The following is a 19755-nucleotide window of genomic DNA, read 5'->3' as shown; positions in this document are numbered from 1 at the left end:
AGCATTGATTCGCCAACGCGCGACGTACTACCGAAGGGCGGCTTGCCGCCCGTAGTACTCTGTGGAGTGGGAGCTTCTCCTTGGGGAGCGGGACCGCGCGATCTCGTCGCGCAGTCCCATTTCTATTTCTGGCCTCGCGGGGTGCGCGCGAGCCGACCGGCGTTTTCCCTTCACTGCAGGGATTTTGCCGATCGACTCGCGTGCGTTCCGGTCGACCAGTCAGTACCGGATTTCCCTATCGGGGCTCTTAAATCTTCACCCCTCACACAGATAAGGCATTTTTGCCATATTCCGGTGCTCCCCCTGAACGCCCTGTCAAGACTGATCTACAGGGTTGTAAAAAAATTTGAATTCAGGTGTTTGCCACCTAGAGCTTGAAGCAGGTGCTCCCTCCACATTCAAACTTTTAAAACTTTAAGCATCACCTGCATTGGGGTCAGATTAGTATATATATATATCCTGACATTTATTTATATATAGATATATATATATACAGTATTTAAGCTCCCCCTATACTCCAATACTTAGTGAGTTTTCTCTATATCTACCATGTACGAAGAGGAAATTGAGGGTGATGACACCTACTTTTATGAGGAACCCCACCCAGGTTCCTTCGAACAAGACCTGGCCCAAGCTCTGGACGCAGGCGTACGCCAGACTGTGAATGATGCCCTGGCCAAGGCAATCACCCCTCTAAAGCACCACCTGTTAGGGTTTGCACAACAGCAGGGCTGGTTTCCCCCCAAAGGAAACATGTTAGAGGGACAGTCCACCCCTCCCACCAAATCCATTCATGCCGAAGCATTTGAGAAACTGACATCATCTTTAATGTCTGAGCACCCGTACAGCAGGTCAACTGACCCTCCCTCAGACCCTTCTGAGGACTCGGAGGGTAGCTCATCCCACAGCCCACCGACAGAGGATTCACAACCTCGTAAACGCAAGGCTAAATCTCACCACACTTTCGTGGCTAAACAACCCAAACTATTAACTTTCGAACCGGGGGAAATCATTCACCCCAGATCTTCTGCTTGGATTCCTCCCCCAGAGGTCTCCGATTACGTAAAAAACCATCTGCGCCAAGAATTTGATAAGGAAGTAAGAGCTCGCCTTCGTTCCGAATGTCCTAGACCGGACCTCCCAGACAAAATATCAGAAACTCCAGAGATAGACCCATCCATGATTACTTACCTCAAGAGGTATACAAAGGACCCTAAAAAAAGGAATCGACAGGGCCTGGAAATCCTGCCAAGATAAGCTTCTGGATTTATCAGGCCCTTTAACCAAGATCCTGGAACTCGCTTACCAAGCGAAGGAATCCAATGTACCGATAGATTCGGATACTCTCATTGGTTGGTCTCAACGAACTATCTGCATGCTAGGCAATACCAACTGCGCCATTTCCAATGAACGCCGTAGATCCATCCTGATGAAAATGGACCCCAAATTAGCCGATCTGGCATCTTCGGAAGCAGGCCCAGCGGCCCAGGGTCTATTATTTGGAGCCCCCTTTTTAAAAGAACTCTCCAAATTCGTTGCCACCTTTTCCAGTCTAGATAAAGCTCAGGGCTCTATTAAGAAAGCGCTTCGTCCTCTTTTCTCCCGGGCCGGACGCTTCAGAGGGCGATCGTTCGGCCGGAGACTCCACAACCCCTCTGGGGATGGCTTCCAGGGCTATCAAGGCAGAGGAGGTTACCAAGATCAGCCCTCCACCTTCTACCCCTCAAGAAGGTCCTTCCGCGGCCGCTTCCGCAGAGGAAGATTCAGAGGGGCAGCTGCCGCCATTCAAGACTCCTCCTCTACAGGTGAGAATCATCCCTTGGGAGGAAGTTCCTTTGGGGGGGCGCACTCGCATTTTTCATCACAATTGGCTAAAGATATCAAACGATCCTTGGATACTCGAGACCATTCTAGGTTTCAAGATAGAATTTTTTCAATCCCCTATTCAGGTTCTCCCCTCAAACACAATGCATTTTTCCCTTTCAGATCAGCCTTTTATTCACAAAGAAATTATGTCCCTCCTGTCAAAGGAGGCGATAGAAGAATCCATCCTCCACCCCAGAGGTTTCGTAAGTCCCATCTTCTTGGTAGACAAAAAGGGAGGCGGATCAAGATTGGTCCTCAATCTGAAGGAATTCAACCAATGGATCCTCTACCGCCATTTCAAAATGGAGGGGATCCATTTACTCCGAGACATTCTTCGTACAGGAGATTGGATGGTCCGTTTGGACCTCAAAGATGCCTATCTGTCTGTTCCCATTTTTCCCCCTCACAGACGTTTTCTACAATTACGCTGGGAGGGGAGGATATTCGAGTTCAAAGTCCTTCCATTCGGCCTCTCGTCGGCTCCGTGGTGTTTCACGAAGTTGATGAGACCGGTGGTGGAATATCTGAGAGCCAGGGGTGTTCGTCTGATCATCTATCTGGATGACATTATAATCATGTCCCAATGTCCTCAAACGCTCATGATTCATCTGGAATGGGCGATTTCTCTCCTTCAGGATCTGGGTTTTGTGATCAATGTCCAGAAATCCATCCTGTCTCCAACCCAATCGATAGAATTCCTAGGGTTCCTAGTGGATTCCCCCTCTGCTCAACTGATTCTCCCACAAGTGAAAGTAAAGAGGATCAAGAAAGAATTGAGACTTGCATTGTCCAAGACGACTGTGTCATTGAGATTCCTAGCCCATATAGTGGGTCTGCTAGCGTCTTCTATCCAAGCAATTTTCCCCGGCCCGCTGCATTACAGAGCCCTCCAACGCTTAAAGAGCCTTCACTTGAACAAAGGCCTATCCTACTCCCAATTAGTCCCTCTGTCAGAGGAAGCGAGACTCGAGATCTCTTGGTGGTTAAACCACATGGAGGCTTGGAACGGCAGGGCCATTTTTCCCTGCTCTCCAGATCTGACCATAGAAGCGGATGCCAGCCGATGGGGTTGGGGTGCTCGCTGCGGCCCCCTCTCCACCGGGGGTCGTTGGTCTCAGGAGGAGCTTTCAATGCATATCAACTGTCTGGAACTCTTAGCAGGTTCTTTTGCCACCCGCAGTTTTTCTGCGGGCAGAGCGAAATGCTGCATCCTCCTTCGGATGGACAACGTTTCAGCAGTGCGATATGTGAACAAATTGGGGGGAACACGTTCCCAGATCCTCACGGAAATAGCAAAAGATTTTTGGCACTTCTGTCTACAGAACCAGATCTCGGTAACAGCAGAATACCTTCCGGGTCAACGGAATGTCATAGCGGATTGGCACTCCCACCATTTGAGAGATGCCAGCGATTGGAGATTACATCCTCGAGTCTTCAGGACGATTATGCGGATGTGGGGTCCTTGTTCAATAGACCTTTTTGCCTCTCGACTGAACACCCAACTCCCGTCTTATTTCAGCTGGCGCCCAGACCCGGGAGCGAGAGCGTTAGACGCATTTCTCCAAGATTAGTCCCCCTCCCTAAATTATGCCTTTCCCCCCTTTGTGATGATTCCCAGGGTCTTGGCACAGCTTCAGAGACAAGAGGCGGAAATAGTGTTAATTGCTCCCTTTTGGAGAGCTCAACCTTGATTCCCCATCATCATGGAACTGACTTGTGCTCCTCCCCTCCTCTTACCGTGGTCTTGGGACCTCCTTCTAGACCCAGGGAGATCGCCCCATCCCTTGATCTTATCGGGCCATCTGTCTCGCCTGGCCTGGCGTCTTTCAGGCAAAATTGGAATCTCCCAGGCCTTTCGAGAGAAGCTCAGGAATTCATCAACCAGGCCTGGGCCCCCAATACTCACAAACGCTATACCTCAGCCTGGCGGCAGTGGTGTAGTTGGTGTACTTCACGGGGTGCAGATCCCCTTAATGCCGATTGCACTATGATCTTAAATTTTTTGGCGTCTTTAGCTGCCTCGGGTATGGCATATAACTCGATCAACAACTTTCGTTCAGCCATTTCAGCTGGACATGTGTTTGTCGAAGGTAGACCTATTGGTCAGTTGCCTATGGTTTGTAAATTGATTCGAGGCATCAGAATGTTAAATCCTCCTCGCCCCAAATACTCTCATCTTTGGGATGTTAACGTTGTTCTACAGTTTTTAGACTCCTGGCCCTCCAACAAGTATCTTTCCAGAAAACAGCTGTCTGCAAAACTTACCATTTTACTCTGTCTGGTATCATGTAAACGAGTGTCTGACGTTAAAGCCTTAGAGTTGGCAGGGAGAAGTTTTTCTCCGGAAGGTGTTTCTTTTATAATTTCTAGAAGAACAAAATGTAACACAAGAGTAATATCTTATCCAGCCTTCCCGGATAACCAGAAGCTCTGCGTTGTACAATGTCTGAAGGATTACGAGGTGAGTACGGCAGAATTTCGTACTGACATGGCAGGTCAGTTGCTTATTTCCCTTCAAAAACCTTTTCGTCCAGTCGCATCTGCTACCTTGGCTCGATGGGTAAAATGGATTTTAGCAGAAGCAGGTATTGATGTTTCCAAATTTGGTGCTCACTCTGTGAGAGGTGCTATGGCATCTAAATCTTTCTTTTTAGGTTCTCGTCTTGAGGACATTTTAAATGCGGCAGACTGGTCATCGGAATCCACGTTTAAAAGGTTTTATTACAAACCCATCTTGGATGTAGCTTCTGTGGTAATGACTAAACTTTAAACTAGCATAATCAGAGCCTCCGGTCCTGACATAGAATATAAAATTTTCTAGCTTTCGCGTCTAGAATTTTCAATTCTATTAAGGACACGGAGGCGAGGATTATCCCTCCCTGGAAGAAAAAATAAATAATACATAGTATATTGTGCAATGTACTGTTTGATTTGACTATTTGTTTCTGCCCTCCCTGAATTTCATAAAAAAAAAAAAAAAATGTTTGTAATATTTATATCAGATGATAATGTTGTACTGATTTGACATTCGAGACCATTTTTATGGCTATGTGTTCTGTTCTTGTCTTAGGTCAAGAAGAAAAATGATATGACGTTTTTCGTCGGAAGTTGCTCCTTGAATACCGTTCCTGCTCCTTCCTCGGTGACCTTCTGCTTCGACCTGGTTGGATGTTTGTTCTGGATTAAGACTTGAGTTTGATTTATATGACTTTGAGCATCAGTGACATAACTGTTCTATTCGCAAAGAAAGAGGTTAGAGACTCTGAGTCATGAGGGTTTTATAGGGTTCGTCTCTATGATTGTAGTTGTATCCCTTGGGTTCATGGGATTTGTAGTTTTTGTTGTATAACTTTTCCTATTGGCTGCTGAATATATTAAAGCAAGGAAAGAGAAGCATAATCCTCGCCTCCGTGTCCTTAATAGAATTGAAAATTCTAGACGCGAAAGCTAGAAAATTTTATATTCTTCTTAGTTTTTGCCACATTTTGTGAAGATTTCATCAAACCATGCCAAATGTATTAGCAAATCAACATTTTTTTGTCCCTTCCCTCTTTTTTATTGGGGGCCTTCCCGTAGTGGTTATGCACAAATTAAAAAATACCAAAAGTAAGCTTAACATACTAACTGCAAAATTTCAGGTTTATTGGTAAAAGTGTACCAAAGTTATGAGCAAATTAAAAAAATTTTTTTCAGCTGACAAGATATTCAAAAGTGTTAACACTTTCAAGGCCATCCAGCACCTTTGCTCATTTGCCTCTGTGTAGTTTTAGTTTTGTCAGACTTTCCATGTGTTTTTTGTTTCACTAGTAACTTCAGCGCCTTTTGATGAATCTTCACAAAAGTTTACAAAAAACAGTTTATCCAGATCAGTTCTTTCCTAGCAAGCCTTTTCCATTGTCCTGGGGAATTTCAGCCAGCACTACTGCCATACCAATTGAACAGAATTACATTAAATTTAAAGAAAGCTAAACCTTTATTCAGAAAGCGTGTTTTTTGTGATTTGGTGTAAATCTATTCAGCAGCTTTGGAGAAATTACGTTTAAAAAAGTATGGCTATATTGACAGTTGATCCTGCTGGAGTCCCTTGGGACTTCTCCTGGAATTAAAAAAAAAAAGTGTTTCGAATAGCCGAGAAGGATTTTTTCCAGTTAGCCATCTTGTTCCTGTGGGAATTATATGGTCCTGTTGGAGCTTGCGCTCTGATTGGCTGGCAGCAACAGTTTCAGAAATGCACAGTGGTCCCTGTGGCAGACTATTTCCACACCAAACCCTACTAGACACAGCCTTCTCCTTGCACAGTTGTCTTTGTGGACTGTCCAGATCCTAACCAAACCTTACCACACACAGCCTTTGATCTGCACTGATATCTTTGCCGGCAGGCCAGTCCTTCACTGTACCCCACTAGGCTCAGCCCTCGCCATGGATAATAGTTGCTGTGACAGGCTAGTCCCTCTTAAAACCCTACTATGGGAAGCCTCTACCCTACACAGTGGTTGTTGCAGACAGGACAGTCCCACATCAAACCCTACTAAGCACAGCCTTTGGCCTGCACAGAGGTCATTATGGAAAGGACAGTATTGCACCAAACTATACCACAGCAACCCTAGTCCTGCACAGAGAATGTTGCAGAAAGGCCAGTCTCACATCAACCACTAATATGCACAGCCTTCGCTCTGTACAGAGGTCTTTGTGGAGAGGCCAGGTACTCACTTAACCCTACTACACACAATCTTTGCCATGTACAGAGGTGTTCACAGAAAGGGCTGTCTTTCACCACACCCAAGACCCGTTGCATGAGCAAGCCCCTAATAAAACAGTCTTCGCCCAGTAAAGAGATGCCAGTCTCTTATCACTTTAAAGCCCTATTTAGTGGAAACATTTTTCACTGGGAACACCCTTTGCACAGTATAAAAGTGCCATGAAGAAGCCAGACCCTCAATACACCCACATCCCATTATGTGGACTCATTACAGGTTTAACAATGGCTGTCTGATAGCTGTAATGTATAATTTGATTCTGTAAAATATCATATCAAATTTCAAAAGAAAAGTTCCTGAGATATTCAACTTCATGCACACAGGGCCTGAAAGCCATATGGGATGTTTGCTTCAAAGCACACATTGTGCCACACACTGTAGTGAGACAACAGACCTTTCTCCATGCCAACATTGATGCTTGCATTGCTCTTCTGGAATAAAGTTTCATAATGTTTACATATATAAACATAACATATATAACTTCATATTATAATATTAAATTTAAAGCAGTTACCATTGTTTCATCAGAATTTACATAATAATTTATAGAGCTGTAGCTGAAGTTATAATATAAAATAACAAAAACTACAGCGTGGGACCTTTGACATGTACAGAAATGAATAGAGCTTTTTTCTATATAACAGTGCACAAAAAGGTGACCTCAAGGGTCAGTCCACTCTTGGACAGTTTTATTCAATTTGCTTTAATAAGCTTTAATAATGCTTTCATCAAAAAGCACAGCTGCATGTTAGATCTTGAAATTAAGTGATGATTAAAAATAATGGTGTTCTAGTCATGTTAATATAATTTATTAAGTGGTACAGCATGACTATGTTGTTTGTTTTTTCAGGAGATGTATACTTTGCATACTGAATGATTATTCACAATTAAAATATATGAAAGTTTATAACTGAAATGTGTTTACAACACTATATGGAGGATGTAACATTTTATGTGTCTCACTAGGATGGCATACTTACCAACCATGAAGGCAGATATGACCTCATCAAAATATAGTTCTTCTTCATCTGCATACAATATATACATTTAATACATCACAAGTGTTAGGTTGAATACACAGGTAAAAATATGATGCTAACAAGATAACAATAATCTGTATTTGCCTTTTCCTTACTTACCATCATACAAAGATGTTTTTAATGAGTTCATGTTGGAGTGCATTGCCATTGTCATCACTGTAATTCTGCTGATCCATGTCCACACCATCATCCTGAGGTTCCTAGTGACAGTCATCATCTGATATGAATGGAATTCCTCTTCACAGGGCCATGCTGTGAAATATACAAGATAATACCACAGTTTGACAGACCTTCTCTGAAGATCAGAGGATGGTTTCATATGACTTATCAGGGCATTGGAACTGTGTCTTCCGGAGCCCAAAAGTCAGCTCCTCTGGTCCTCCAGTTCTGATGTGTGCTTCATTCAAGCAGACTTCTCCTGGCATAGTTGGGTTAATAGCTGGCACTAACCATGTGTGATTAGGATATGCAGCATCACCTGTAAAACAAGTGTGGTAGAAGGACAATAGGCACTCATTTAAGTGCTTTGTGAACCATGAAAATGGTGTTATATTACATTTTAGCAAATAAAGTATAATGGTCCTGTTAGCTCACCAACAAGCTAGGTCTTCTAGTGTGCCGGTCTGCCATTCTATGTGGTATGGTGCTGTTATGTAGTACTAGTGAGTCGTGAGAGGATCCAGGAAATTTTGCACACACTTAAGATGCTTGAGATGTGGAGATACAATGGGTAAACAACTTGAATGTTAATGGAGTTGAAGTTCTAGCACTTATGTTATACTTGGTCTTGCTCTTGAGGTGGTATCAATGCTATGTGGATTCCATCAATTGCACCAGCAACATTAGGGATGCCTCCCAAAGCATAGACAGATGTGCTGATGTTGTTTAATGTGTTATCTTACTTTGCTGTGTTACCTTTAAAACTTGGCTCAGCATAGCTGAAAAGGTTGGTTGTGACATTCCATGGCAGTCACTCAAGGCAACTGAAAAGAGCCAGTTCCACAGAAATGTAGGACAGACATTATGTTGACAATAGGAAGGAAAGCTGTAAGATTTCTGAGTCCAGAAATCAGTTCCTCTTCTAATCTTTGGTGCAATGTTTAATTGTTTTTCAATTTAATCTGTATTTTTTTATGATGTTTCATTCATGCTTGGTCTCCAGCTCAGGAAACGTTGAACACTCTTTTTTTGCCTTACCCGACATCTTCCTTGCAGTGCTCTATGGACATGTCTGAAGAATGCCAATATAACATAATATTGTTAGTATCTTTAATGCTGTTATTAGAGACCTAAATATATAAACATAATATTTAAAAACACACATCTCAAATATTGTGCATAGTTTAAAAATGTAATAGAAAATTTGATGTGCTTGCCCACTCTCATCAATTACTAATGTCAAAAGTCTGGAAAAGGTTCTGTTAGGTTTCATTAAATCAAACAGTAGCTCATACCTTGGTTGCTGTGTGAAAGATCAGACAGGCTTATCTCATATACATATGTAAACATTTAAGAGAACAAACACAGTAATTGAATGGAAAACACTGTCAGAGCCCCTTTCCGAGGGCCATGTGGTGCACAGAGGTTGCTGGGTCCAACCGTGTTGGTTGAGGCCTTTTACTCCTGATGTTTCCGGGACTGACCTACTACAGATCCTGAGCAACCGGGCCAAGTACCCATTCTGCCCTTGACTCTCAGTAGTAGCTGTGGTCGAGCAGTCAAGGCTCGTTCAGGGAGAATGTAGATATAGGTCAGTGAACATGCCTCAAAACGCAAAGTGCACACAGTATGAGCAATAAATCAATGTTGAGTCCAATACTCACTTTTATAGAAAAAAAGAAGAATTTTTATTTCTAACTCTACACATGCAATGGTATACAGCATTCAGAAGCAACAACACAATCCCTCTGGAGGTTGGGACTCTAATAGTTATCAAGCGAATCCTTGTCCCTCCTTCCTTCATGTAATGTGTTAGGGGGTATTCCCCATCCAGGGAATACAGACTATTAGGCAGTACCAAAGAGCTTCCCTTTGAGTCTTTAGGAATTAGTCAAAAGTGTCTATGGTGCCTCAGCACCATTAGCAGTCAGTCCCCCAGGGCCTCAAAGGCCTGGTTCGAGTCTTACCTGCTCTGGAGTTATAGCAGGTGGTCAGTGTTGCAGTGAATGCCTTATCCTCGGGTGCTCGTGAGTTCATATCTTGTACTGTGAAGTTGGGCCACTTGCAATGGCTCCATCAGCACCTGGTGGTGTAGTCTATCTCTGTCAAGCAGTGCTGCAGGTCTGTTTCAGTGATCGGACCAGCTCCCACGTGGCAGACACACAGGTAAGCTGGTAATCCCCTTTGCAGGAACAGGGGGTGCTGGTGTGATCCTGTTGGCTCTCGACCAGAGCTCCAAAGTTGGTACATATTCCTCTGCAGCATCTTGAACCTTGGGGACTTCGAGCCCCTCTGACTGCTTGGCAGATTACAAATATTTGGGGACACATCATCTCCTTCTTATAATCCTTTTCCAGACATCAAATGTGATTTAGGGTCTGAGTCACTGAAGTTTTAAGTTGGGGTTTTGCTTCTTAAAAATCCGGCAGTTCTTTCTTTTCCTCATGAAATATGTCTGTCACGGCAGGCAATACTCCAAAGCTGACTGTCCTACGACACAGTAAATTTAAGTGATAAGAGTTCACACCTGGGTGTCAGTCGCAATGATATGTACATCAAAAGGATAATCCCAGAGCGCCAGCCCTAATATTTATGATTCCCTTTTCAGCCCCATACGCTTTCCTGAGATATGTCCAGGCCCCCTTCCTTGTGATCTATCATTGAATCAAAGAGCTGTTCATTAAAGTATAAAAGGAGTCTCTTTCTTTTACCTCCAGCTCATAGGAATGCAGGAATATGATTATCTGCCTGTGGGAATTCTTCTCCTCCTCATGTCTTCACCAGTTAGGCCTGGGCTTCCCAAAATGGAACCCAGGATCCTCCATGTAATGGACCATTGCAGACACACTTACTTAGTGTACACTCAAGGCACACTTACTCTTCAGCTCTATTGCCTCTAAGCATTGTGTTGCTACATGTACACATGAGTTCAGTAACCCACTCAGTCTGTGCACACTGTTGAGCAATGAAGCTTTTCTACATTTAACCAGGGTATGTTATTTACAAACACACACGGTCAGTACATACACACTCATCATGTGTGCACTGCACAACACTTCACCCTTAAGTGCGTAAGTACACATACACCTAGCACATGCTTTTATTGTGCACACACCATGCAGGACTACATCTTTCATGTCATGTATTCGTCACAGGCATACGTACACTCCACATTTGCACTAATCTCACATGTAGTATACAGTGCTGCTCTACCCCTAGACTGTACTCTTCCCAGGCACACATACAACCACGCAGAGTCACTACGCTATGCAGCACTCCACATCTGCCTGATGCAGGACAATAATACATTAAACACACAGCAGTAGCAAAGATAAATGAGCCTGTAGACTTCACTCCAGAGACACAGGAGAAAAAGATCATGTTCACTACTAATGATCACTGTAAAGTATGCTGCCACCACTGTGCTTGTGTAGCTTAGATCTGGTGGCCTTCCACCACTATCAGAGTAGTGCCTTGGGTGCCACTCCCCATCCAACAAGACTACAATCTGTGAGACAGGCCTATGTCATGGCATACATGCATGATCCATGTTCTCCTATGACAAACAAATCGGCATTAGGGATCCAGAAAACAGTATAATTGGGCACTCAAGGAAGGGCTACAGGCCTTTACCACACAAACGACTTTCTGTCCCAAGAAACACTATACACAAAATACTCAGTCTAATTTCCTATACATTTTGAAAATTCAATAAACCAAAAATCATCAAATCTATCTAAGTTGTTTAAGTATAACTGGATATTTCATTTTTTGAGATTGTTGATACACATATAAAGCATAACTAGATGAATTTAAAAATAATATAGCTGAATAGAAAATAAAAAAAATGCAAACTAGTTTAAGGCAACAGCAGTAGTAGAATAACAGGGAAATGGCACATCAAAGTAATTGAAGATGTTTTCTTAAGTTATATTTATATAATTTATGTAATAATAGTATACATTCATAGAAAAATGAATTATAACAGTTTACGTCGCGATTTGACAAATCAAAGCAAATATTTGCAATATTCTAGGTTTCAATCATTTTTGGGAAATTTTGTATACTTACACACACACTTTGTGTAAGTGTTTTATGGTCTAGTTGCCAGAAACTATATACTGATATTTGTCTGAAAACTTCCGTCAGTGTCATCAGTTATGACTGTCATATTGTCAGGCACAATATATATAATACATGAGGTAATTATTATTTCAAATGGATGCCTGAAATGTCTGTCATTGAAGACAAACAAATTAATCTAATTACAGTCGCAATGAGTAGTCCGTCATCATTTACATGTTGGTGTTGAATGTCCGTGAAAGAGTGTATAGACTGTTCATTTTTGCATGTACTCTGACGTAAGCATCCGCCACATAGGCGTACACACATACTTGCAGCCATTTTAACACTCGCCTCCTGCACTTCAAAGTCAACATATCACCTCACGTTGCTGTTTCTTACTTTCGACTGGATCACAAAATGTTGGAGCCATCTGGTGACAGGGCCCCAAAATACATTAAGGAAGAGCTCACCATTGTAGCTGAGGGAACCCTGACAGACCATAGTGAACTTTATGGTCCAGCTGAAAGTCAGGTAATTAGTTAACATATTTATATTTTAAAAAAATGTCACTCCCTTTGTTACTTTCCTATGGTAGGTTTTCTGTATTTTTTCCTAGGTCAGGCATCATTTTTAAAAGGCGCTCTGGAGAACCATTGCTACACAGGTGATACAGCTGAGGGTCTACAAGCATTGCAGCAGATGATGCAGACAACACTGCGTGTCAATGGACAAAGATCACTGGGAAGGTCCTCGTAAAAGACACAGAGAGTGCAGCGCACTGTGACCCCCTTTATGCTGCGGGTTCTGCTGGTGGCCTACCAGGATCTGGTGAGAGACCTTAGGGCAAAGGAGAAACATTATTTATGTTGTGCTATTAAAGTTCACTTAAACTATTCCCTTGATTTCCAAGAGGTATTGCATTATTAACTTAACAAGAAATCTATTTCTTGGTTAAACAAAAGGCAATTATTTTAGTGAGAATACATCACTTTGTAGTACTCAATATGATAACATATAGCATTAGGAATGTATTAATATATGTATATGAATGCGTGTTCAATTTTGTAAAGCAATACGTGTACTATTATGTATATTTAGTCAGATGCTATTTTGAGAGTCCTACTTAACTGCAAACATGTATGTGTTAGAACATTTATGGGTTTTCTTTCTAAATCATACTATAATTATCATTTGTTTTAAGGTGTCAGATGCCTGAGGCACTACTGCATTGAAAAAGTAAAGGATAAACTGTTCTCATTAACTTTTGCTTCAAAAAATAGACACATGCTGAAGTCAGTGATTTACATTGTGATGTATGGGTGATTGCAACATAAAATTGAGGGAGATACCATGCAGCTCAGAACAAAAGAATGTAGTGCTCTGGTACTCGATAGAATATGGATGTCATATCTGGCACATTTGTGGTTGACAAATCAATACACCCAAAAGTATATCAGGCCCAGTATGTTTGAAGAAGGTAACACCACTAATTAATGTGCAACAGATTAGTGCAAATATTTGAATACAAAGCCAAAGACTATTACAAACAGTTGTAATTGTATGGTGAGAATGCCTGCCTGTGGTGGCAATGACCCAAGTGCGTATTGAAAATATTTATACAAAGGCCTCAAATCATACTTGATCTTGAGAAAATATTTGAACATAGGCACAACCTCAGTGGTGTTACAACTCATAAAGACTCAATGGAGGGGCAGGTACATCACGTAAGGGTTGGGGATAAAGAGATTTTTATGCTCAACAAATCAACTCTCATGTGACCAAGTGGTAACGAGTGGTACAATTAAAAATACTAGCTATTTTTGACCAAAATCAGAACTTTGAATGAAATATGGAAATTGTGAAAGTAGCAATGATGATGCCTTTAAATAAAAAGTAAATATTGTTTTTCTTCAGAAACGTCTGGACCATCTGAAGAAGACAGTGGCCAAACATCTGAGGAAAAACAAGAGAGTTGATGTGAATTGGACCATGACATCACCAATACTGAATGACCCAGTGACTCTGAGGCTTCCAAACTGCACCAGCCCCTCATAATGGCCGAACAATATATGTGTATAGCCTGGATCTGGTACAGGTAATGGGGTAACAGGAGTGAGGGTGGAGATAGTAGCCTACGGAGTGTCAAACTCTGCCCCAGCTAGTAAGAAGCACAGGTTAATGGGCATGGTGCTACTCCCAATTCAAATGTACCTCTTGTAACTTGTACACCACAAGGGCCAGGCAAAATGAGCCTAAAAAATGTAACAATGATTGCTCCCCTCCCTGTCAAAGAATTATGAGATTGGCAGGGTGGAAAAAGGCTACATGGCCGCTCTACTTTCAGTTGAACACATGAAGGGCATAAATGTCCAAGGAGACATCAGGCTGGAGGGGTACACCCTGCGTAAACCAGAATTATCCAGGATACATCTCCTGAGGGAGTGAAGGCATTATAAAATGAAGTAACTTACTAAAATTACTATCCGCTCTACCTGCTATGGATAGGATTGAGTGGTACCCGCTACTACCCAAGAGAAGCCACCAAAGTGCAGTTTAGTCATCCAGAGATTGCAAGAAATATTGAGGACCAGACAGAAGTGTTGTCTCAGTGGGGTATTGTACTCAGTAAACCGTCTCCCCGAAAAGCCTTGGATCTTTGCCAAAACGTGTCCCAGGTTGCCTTCAATGCTCAAAAGGCCAGAAAACAAAAGGCTATGTGCAAGGTCAATGCGGATCACAAAGGATTTGCCTAACCCCTTCACTGCCAGGCCTTTTCCCCCTCAGGTGCCAGGCCTTTTTTTGGCTATTTGGGGCAGTTCGTGCTTAGAACCTGATAATATTTTGTCCACATACGTTACACACACCAAATGTGCGTCCTTTTTTTCCAACATCCTAGGGATTCTAGAGGTACCCACAGTTTTTGGGTTCCCCTTGAGCAGACCAAGAAATTAGCCAAAATACAGCTGAAAGTTTGTTTTATTGAAATAAATTGGAAAAAAGGGCTGAAAAAGAAGGCTTATGCTTTTTTCCCTGAAAATGGCATCAAAAAAGGGTTTACAGTGCTAAATCACCATTTTCCCAGCTTTCAAGAACAGGCAGACTTCAATCAGAAAAACACATTTTTCGACACAACTTTGGCATTTTACTGGGACATATCCCATTTTTACAATTCTTGTGCTTTTTGCCTCCTTCCAGTTAGTGACAGAAATGGGTGTGAAACCAATGCTGGATCCCAGAAAGCTAAACATTTCTGAAAGGTAGACACCATTTTAAATTCAGCAAGGGGTCATTTGTGTAGATTCAACAAGGTTTTCCCAAAAAAATAGATATTGAAATTGAGGTGAAAAAAAACAGCCATTTCTCTCCACGTTTTACTCTGTAACTTTTTCCTGCGATGTCATATTTTTTAAAGCAATGTACCGTTATGTCTGCTGGACTGTTCTGGTTGTGGGGATATATAGGGCTTGTGAGTTCATCAAGAACCCTAGGTACCCAGAGCCAATAAATGATCTGCACCTTGCAATGGGTTTTCATTCTTTACCAGGTATACAGCAATTAATTTGGTGAAATATAAAGAGTGAAAAATAGGTATCAAGGAAACCTTTGTATTTCCAAAATGGGCACAAGATAAGGTGTTGAGAAGCAGTGGTTATTTGCACATCTCTGAATTCTGGGGTCCCCATACTAGCATGTGAATTACAGTGCATTTCACAAATATACGTCTTCTTTACACACTGTCTTACATTTGGAAGGCAAAAATGTAGAGAAAGAAAAGGGGCAATAACATTTGTTCTTCTAGTCTCTGTTCCCCCAAGTCTCCCCATAAAAATAGTACCTCACTTGCATGGGTAGGCCTAATACCCACAACAGGAAATGCAACATGAACACATCACATTTTTACATTGAAACTGTTTTTAGCAGAAGTGCCTAACTGTGGATTTTGGCCTCTAGCTCAGCCGGCACCTAAGGAAACCTACCAAACCTGTGCATTTTTTAAAACTAGACGCTTAGGAGAATCCAGGATGGGGTGACTTGTGGGTCTCTCACTAGGTTCTGTTACCCAGAATCCTTTGCAAATCTCAAAATTATGCCAAAAACACCTTTTCCTCACATTTCATTGACAGAAAGTTCTAGAATCTGAGAGGATTCACAAACCCAGCGTTCCCCCAAGTCTCCCGATAAAAATGGTACCTCACTTGTGTGGGTAGGCCTGGTGCCTGCGACAGGAAATGCCCCAAAACACAACATGGACATATCGCATTTTCCCAAACAAAACAGAGCTGTTTTTTGCAAAGTGCCTAGCTGTGGATTTTTACCTCTAGCTCAGCTGTCACCTAGGGAAACCTATCAAACCTGTGCATTTTTTGAAAACTAGACACCTAGGGGAATCCAGGATGTGGTGACTTGTGGGGCTCTCACCAGGTTCTGTTACCCAGAATCCTTTGCAAACCTCAAACTTTTGCCAAAAAACACCTTTTCCTCAAATTTCGGTGACAGAAAGTTCTGGTATCTGAGAAGAGCCACAATTTTCTTCCACCCAGTGTTCCCCCAAGTCCCCTGATAAAAATGGTACCTCACTTGTGTGGGTAGGCCTGGTTCCAGTGACAGGAAATGCCCCAACACCCTATGTGGATACATAAAAATTATCAAATATAAAACTACCTGTGTTTTTGGTCCTTGGCTCAGCAGCCATCTAGGGAAACCTACCAAACCCAAACATTTCTGAAAACTAGACACCCGAGGGAGTCCAGGGAGGTATGATGTGCATGGATCTCCCAGTGTTTTCTTACCCAGAATCCTCAGCAAACCTCAAATTTAGCTAAAAAATCAAATTTTCCCACATTTCTGTGTGGGTTCACAGCACCAGCAGAAATTTCCTATCACCCACCGTTTCCCTCAGTCTCCTGGTAAAAAGTATAACTCACTTGTGTAGGTGGGCCAAGTGCAAGTGACAGGGAAGAGCCAAAAACATGTCGAAAATTAGGGTGAACCAAAGCGGGTCCAAAGGGGCAGTATGAGAAAAAATGTTTTTAGGCTGAAAAGAGGGGCACAATTTTTATTGGTATAGATGCGACAATGCTGGGTGGTAGGAATTTTGTGGATTCCTGCAGATTACGAAAGGTTCCATAACAAAAATGTGGGGAAAATGTGGGATTTCAAGCAAAGTTGGATGTTTGCAGGGCATTGAGGGTTAGAAAATGGTGTGAGGTGCTTGTGAAGCACACCAACCTTGACTCACCCAGATGTTTAGTTGTCAGATGTCTCTAAGTCTTGTAGATTTTTCTACATGGCAGCGTCCAAAAAGTGCAGCCCTCACCATTTCAAGTGGGACGATTTTGAGTGTTAGAGAATCTCTCATGGCCCAAATTTAAAACCAAAACCCAAAATAATCAAATGTCCTCTTCCTTGCCCTGGGATAAGATTTTAGAGTGTGAGGGGAGAGCTGAAAGACTGTTACCCCTTTCAGTTGGGGTGGGGGGGCATAACCATGCCCATACTGGTTGGTAGCCACCACCCCACTATTTTTTTCTAATTCCATGGCATCTAGTAGGCTTTCTGTCCCCGGGGAGTGAAACGGGGGTAATTGCCCCATCTGCCCACCAGTGGGCAGAACAACTTTATACCCATTTATTTGGGATGGGGCTATTACCATACCCTCCCCTTCTTTTTTTGAAAAAAAAACTTTCTTGGTCTCTGGTGGGCTTTCTGCCCCCCCCGTGGGGGCAGATGGGCCTTACAAAAATAAGCCGATCTGCCCCCAAGGGGGGCAGAAATGGCCAACAATAATGTGCCCCATGGGGAGTGACCCTTGCCGAAGGAAGTGCCACCCCAAACAAAACACACACACAAACCAATACCTGGTGCCTAAGTGGTTTCTGCCACACCTGGGGGCAGATGGGCCTATTAGAAATAGGCCCCTCTCCCCTCAAGGGGGGCAGAAATGGCCTAAAATAAATTTGTCCCCCAGGGAGCGACTCTTGCCTAAGGGGTTGCGTCCCATCTGTGAATACAATACAAAAATAAAAAATATCTGGTGCCTAGTGGTTTCTGCCCGCGGCTTAATAAAAATAGGCCGATCTGCCTCCAAAGGGGGCAAAAAAGGCCGAAAATACATTTTCACCCCAGGGGAGCAACCGTTGCCTAAGGGGTTGCTCCCCTTGTGTGAAATTGTCGCAGACAAAATAAATCCCTAGTGTCTAGTGGTTTCTGCCCCCCTTGGATACAGATTTGTATAAAATAAAATTGCCCCCCAGGGGAGCGACCCTTGCCTAAGGGGTCGCGTCCCATCTGTAAAAAAATGTAAAAAATGAAAATACCTGGTGCCTAGTGGTTTCTGCCCTCCTTGGGGGCACATTGGCCTAAGATGAATAGACCGATCTGCCCTCAAGGGGGGCAGAAATGACCTAAAACAAATTTGCCCCTCTCCAGGGGAGCGACCCTTGCCTAAGGGGTCACTCCCCTTGCGTGAAACTGACCAAAATAAAAAAAATCCCTGGTGTCTAGTGGTTTCTGCCCCCCTTGGGAGCAGATTGGCCTAAATAAAAATAGGGCAATCTGCCCCCAGGGGTGCAGAAATGGACTAAAAATAATTTGCCCCCCAAGGGAGTGACTCTTTCCTAAGGGGTCGCTCCCATTGCGTGAAATTGATGTTCAAAAAATAAATCCCTGGTGTCTAGTGGTTTCTGACCCCCTTGGGGGCAGATTGGCCTAATTAAAATAGGCTGATCTTCCCCAAGGGGGACAGAAATGGCCTAAATATAATTTGAACCACAGGGGAGAAACCCTTGCCTAAGGGGTCGCTCCCCATGTCTGAAAAACAAAAAAAAAAACAAAAAAACACAAAAAATGATCCCTGGCGCCTAGAGGTTTCTGCTCTCCCTCGGGGCAGACCGCCCTAATAACAATAGGCCGATCTGCCCCTGGGGGTGGCAGAAAAGACCTTGAAAATAATTGCCCCCCTGGGGAGGGACACTTGCCCAAGGAGTCGCTACCCTTATGCCACTTTCACTTTCAAAATATATCCCTGGTGTCTAGTGGGCATTTCAGCAGCTGGATCGCTTCACAATTCGGCTGCTGAAATGCCCTGAGAGACATCAAAGGGAAGGAAATTCCTTTCCATCCCTTTGATGCCTCTTAGGCACCCATCACATGATCAGAGGAGAAATGCTTTGCATTTTTCCAGCACGGTGGAGGCGGCCTCTGATGAGGTCAGAGCATGATCGCACGCTGACGTGATCAGACGTCACTGGGGGGGTCAGGGGTTGAAGGGGTAGCGGATCCCCTTCCAGCCCTGCCATGGGGGGTTAGGGGTGCGGCCCTCGGGGGAGCGCTATCGTTTCCTCCGCGGACCAGTATAAGGACGTAATGGTTACGTCCGTGGCGCTACAGAGCCGCGCCATGGGACGTAAACAGTATGTCCAGGTTAATGGGCATGGGGCGAATCCCAATACAATGTACCTCTTGAAACTTGTACACCACAGGAGCCAGGCCAAATGAGCCTCAAAAATTTAACAATGATTGCTCCCCTCCCTGTCAAAGAATTATGAGATTGACTGGGTGGGAAAAGCCTACATGGCTGCTCTAACATCAGGGGCATAAATGTCCAAGGAAACATCAGGGTGGACGGGTACACCTTTCGTAAACTAGAATTATCAGCTCTTCCATTAATTTTCCACCCAGAATACATCTCCTGAGGGAGTGAAGACATTATGAAATGAAGTAACATACTAAAATTACTATCCCCTCTACCCGGTATAGATAGGATTGAGTGGTACCTGCTACTACCCAAGAGAAGCCACCAGACTGCAGTTTATTCATTCTGCAATTGCAAGAAATGTTGAGGACCAGACAGAAGTGTTGTCTCAGTG

This window comes from Pleurodeles waltl, chromosome 8, assembly GCF_031143425.1.
Source record: "Pleurodeles waltl isolate 20211129_DDA chromosome 8, aPleWal1.hap1.20221129, whole genome shotgun sequence".
Taxonomy (NCBI): domain Eukaryota; kingdom Metazoa; phylum Chordata; class Amphibia; order Caudata; family Salamandridae; genus Pleurodeles; species Pleurodeles waltl.
This window is presented reverse-complemented; position numbering follows the sequence as displayed.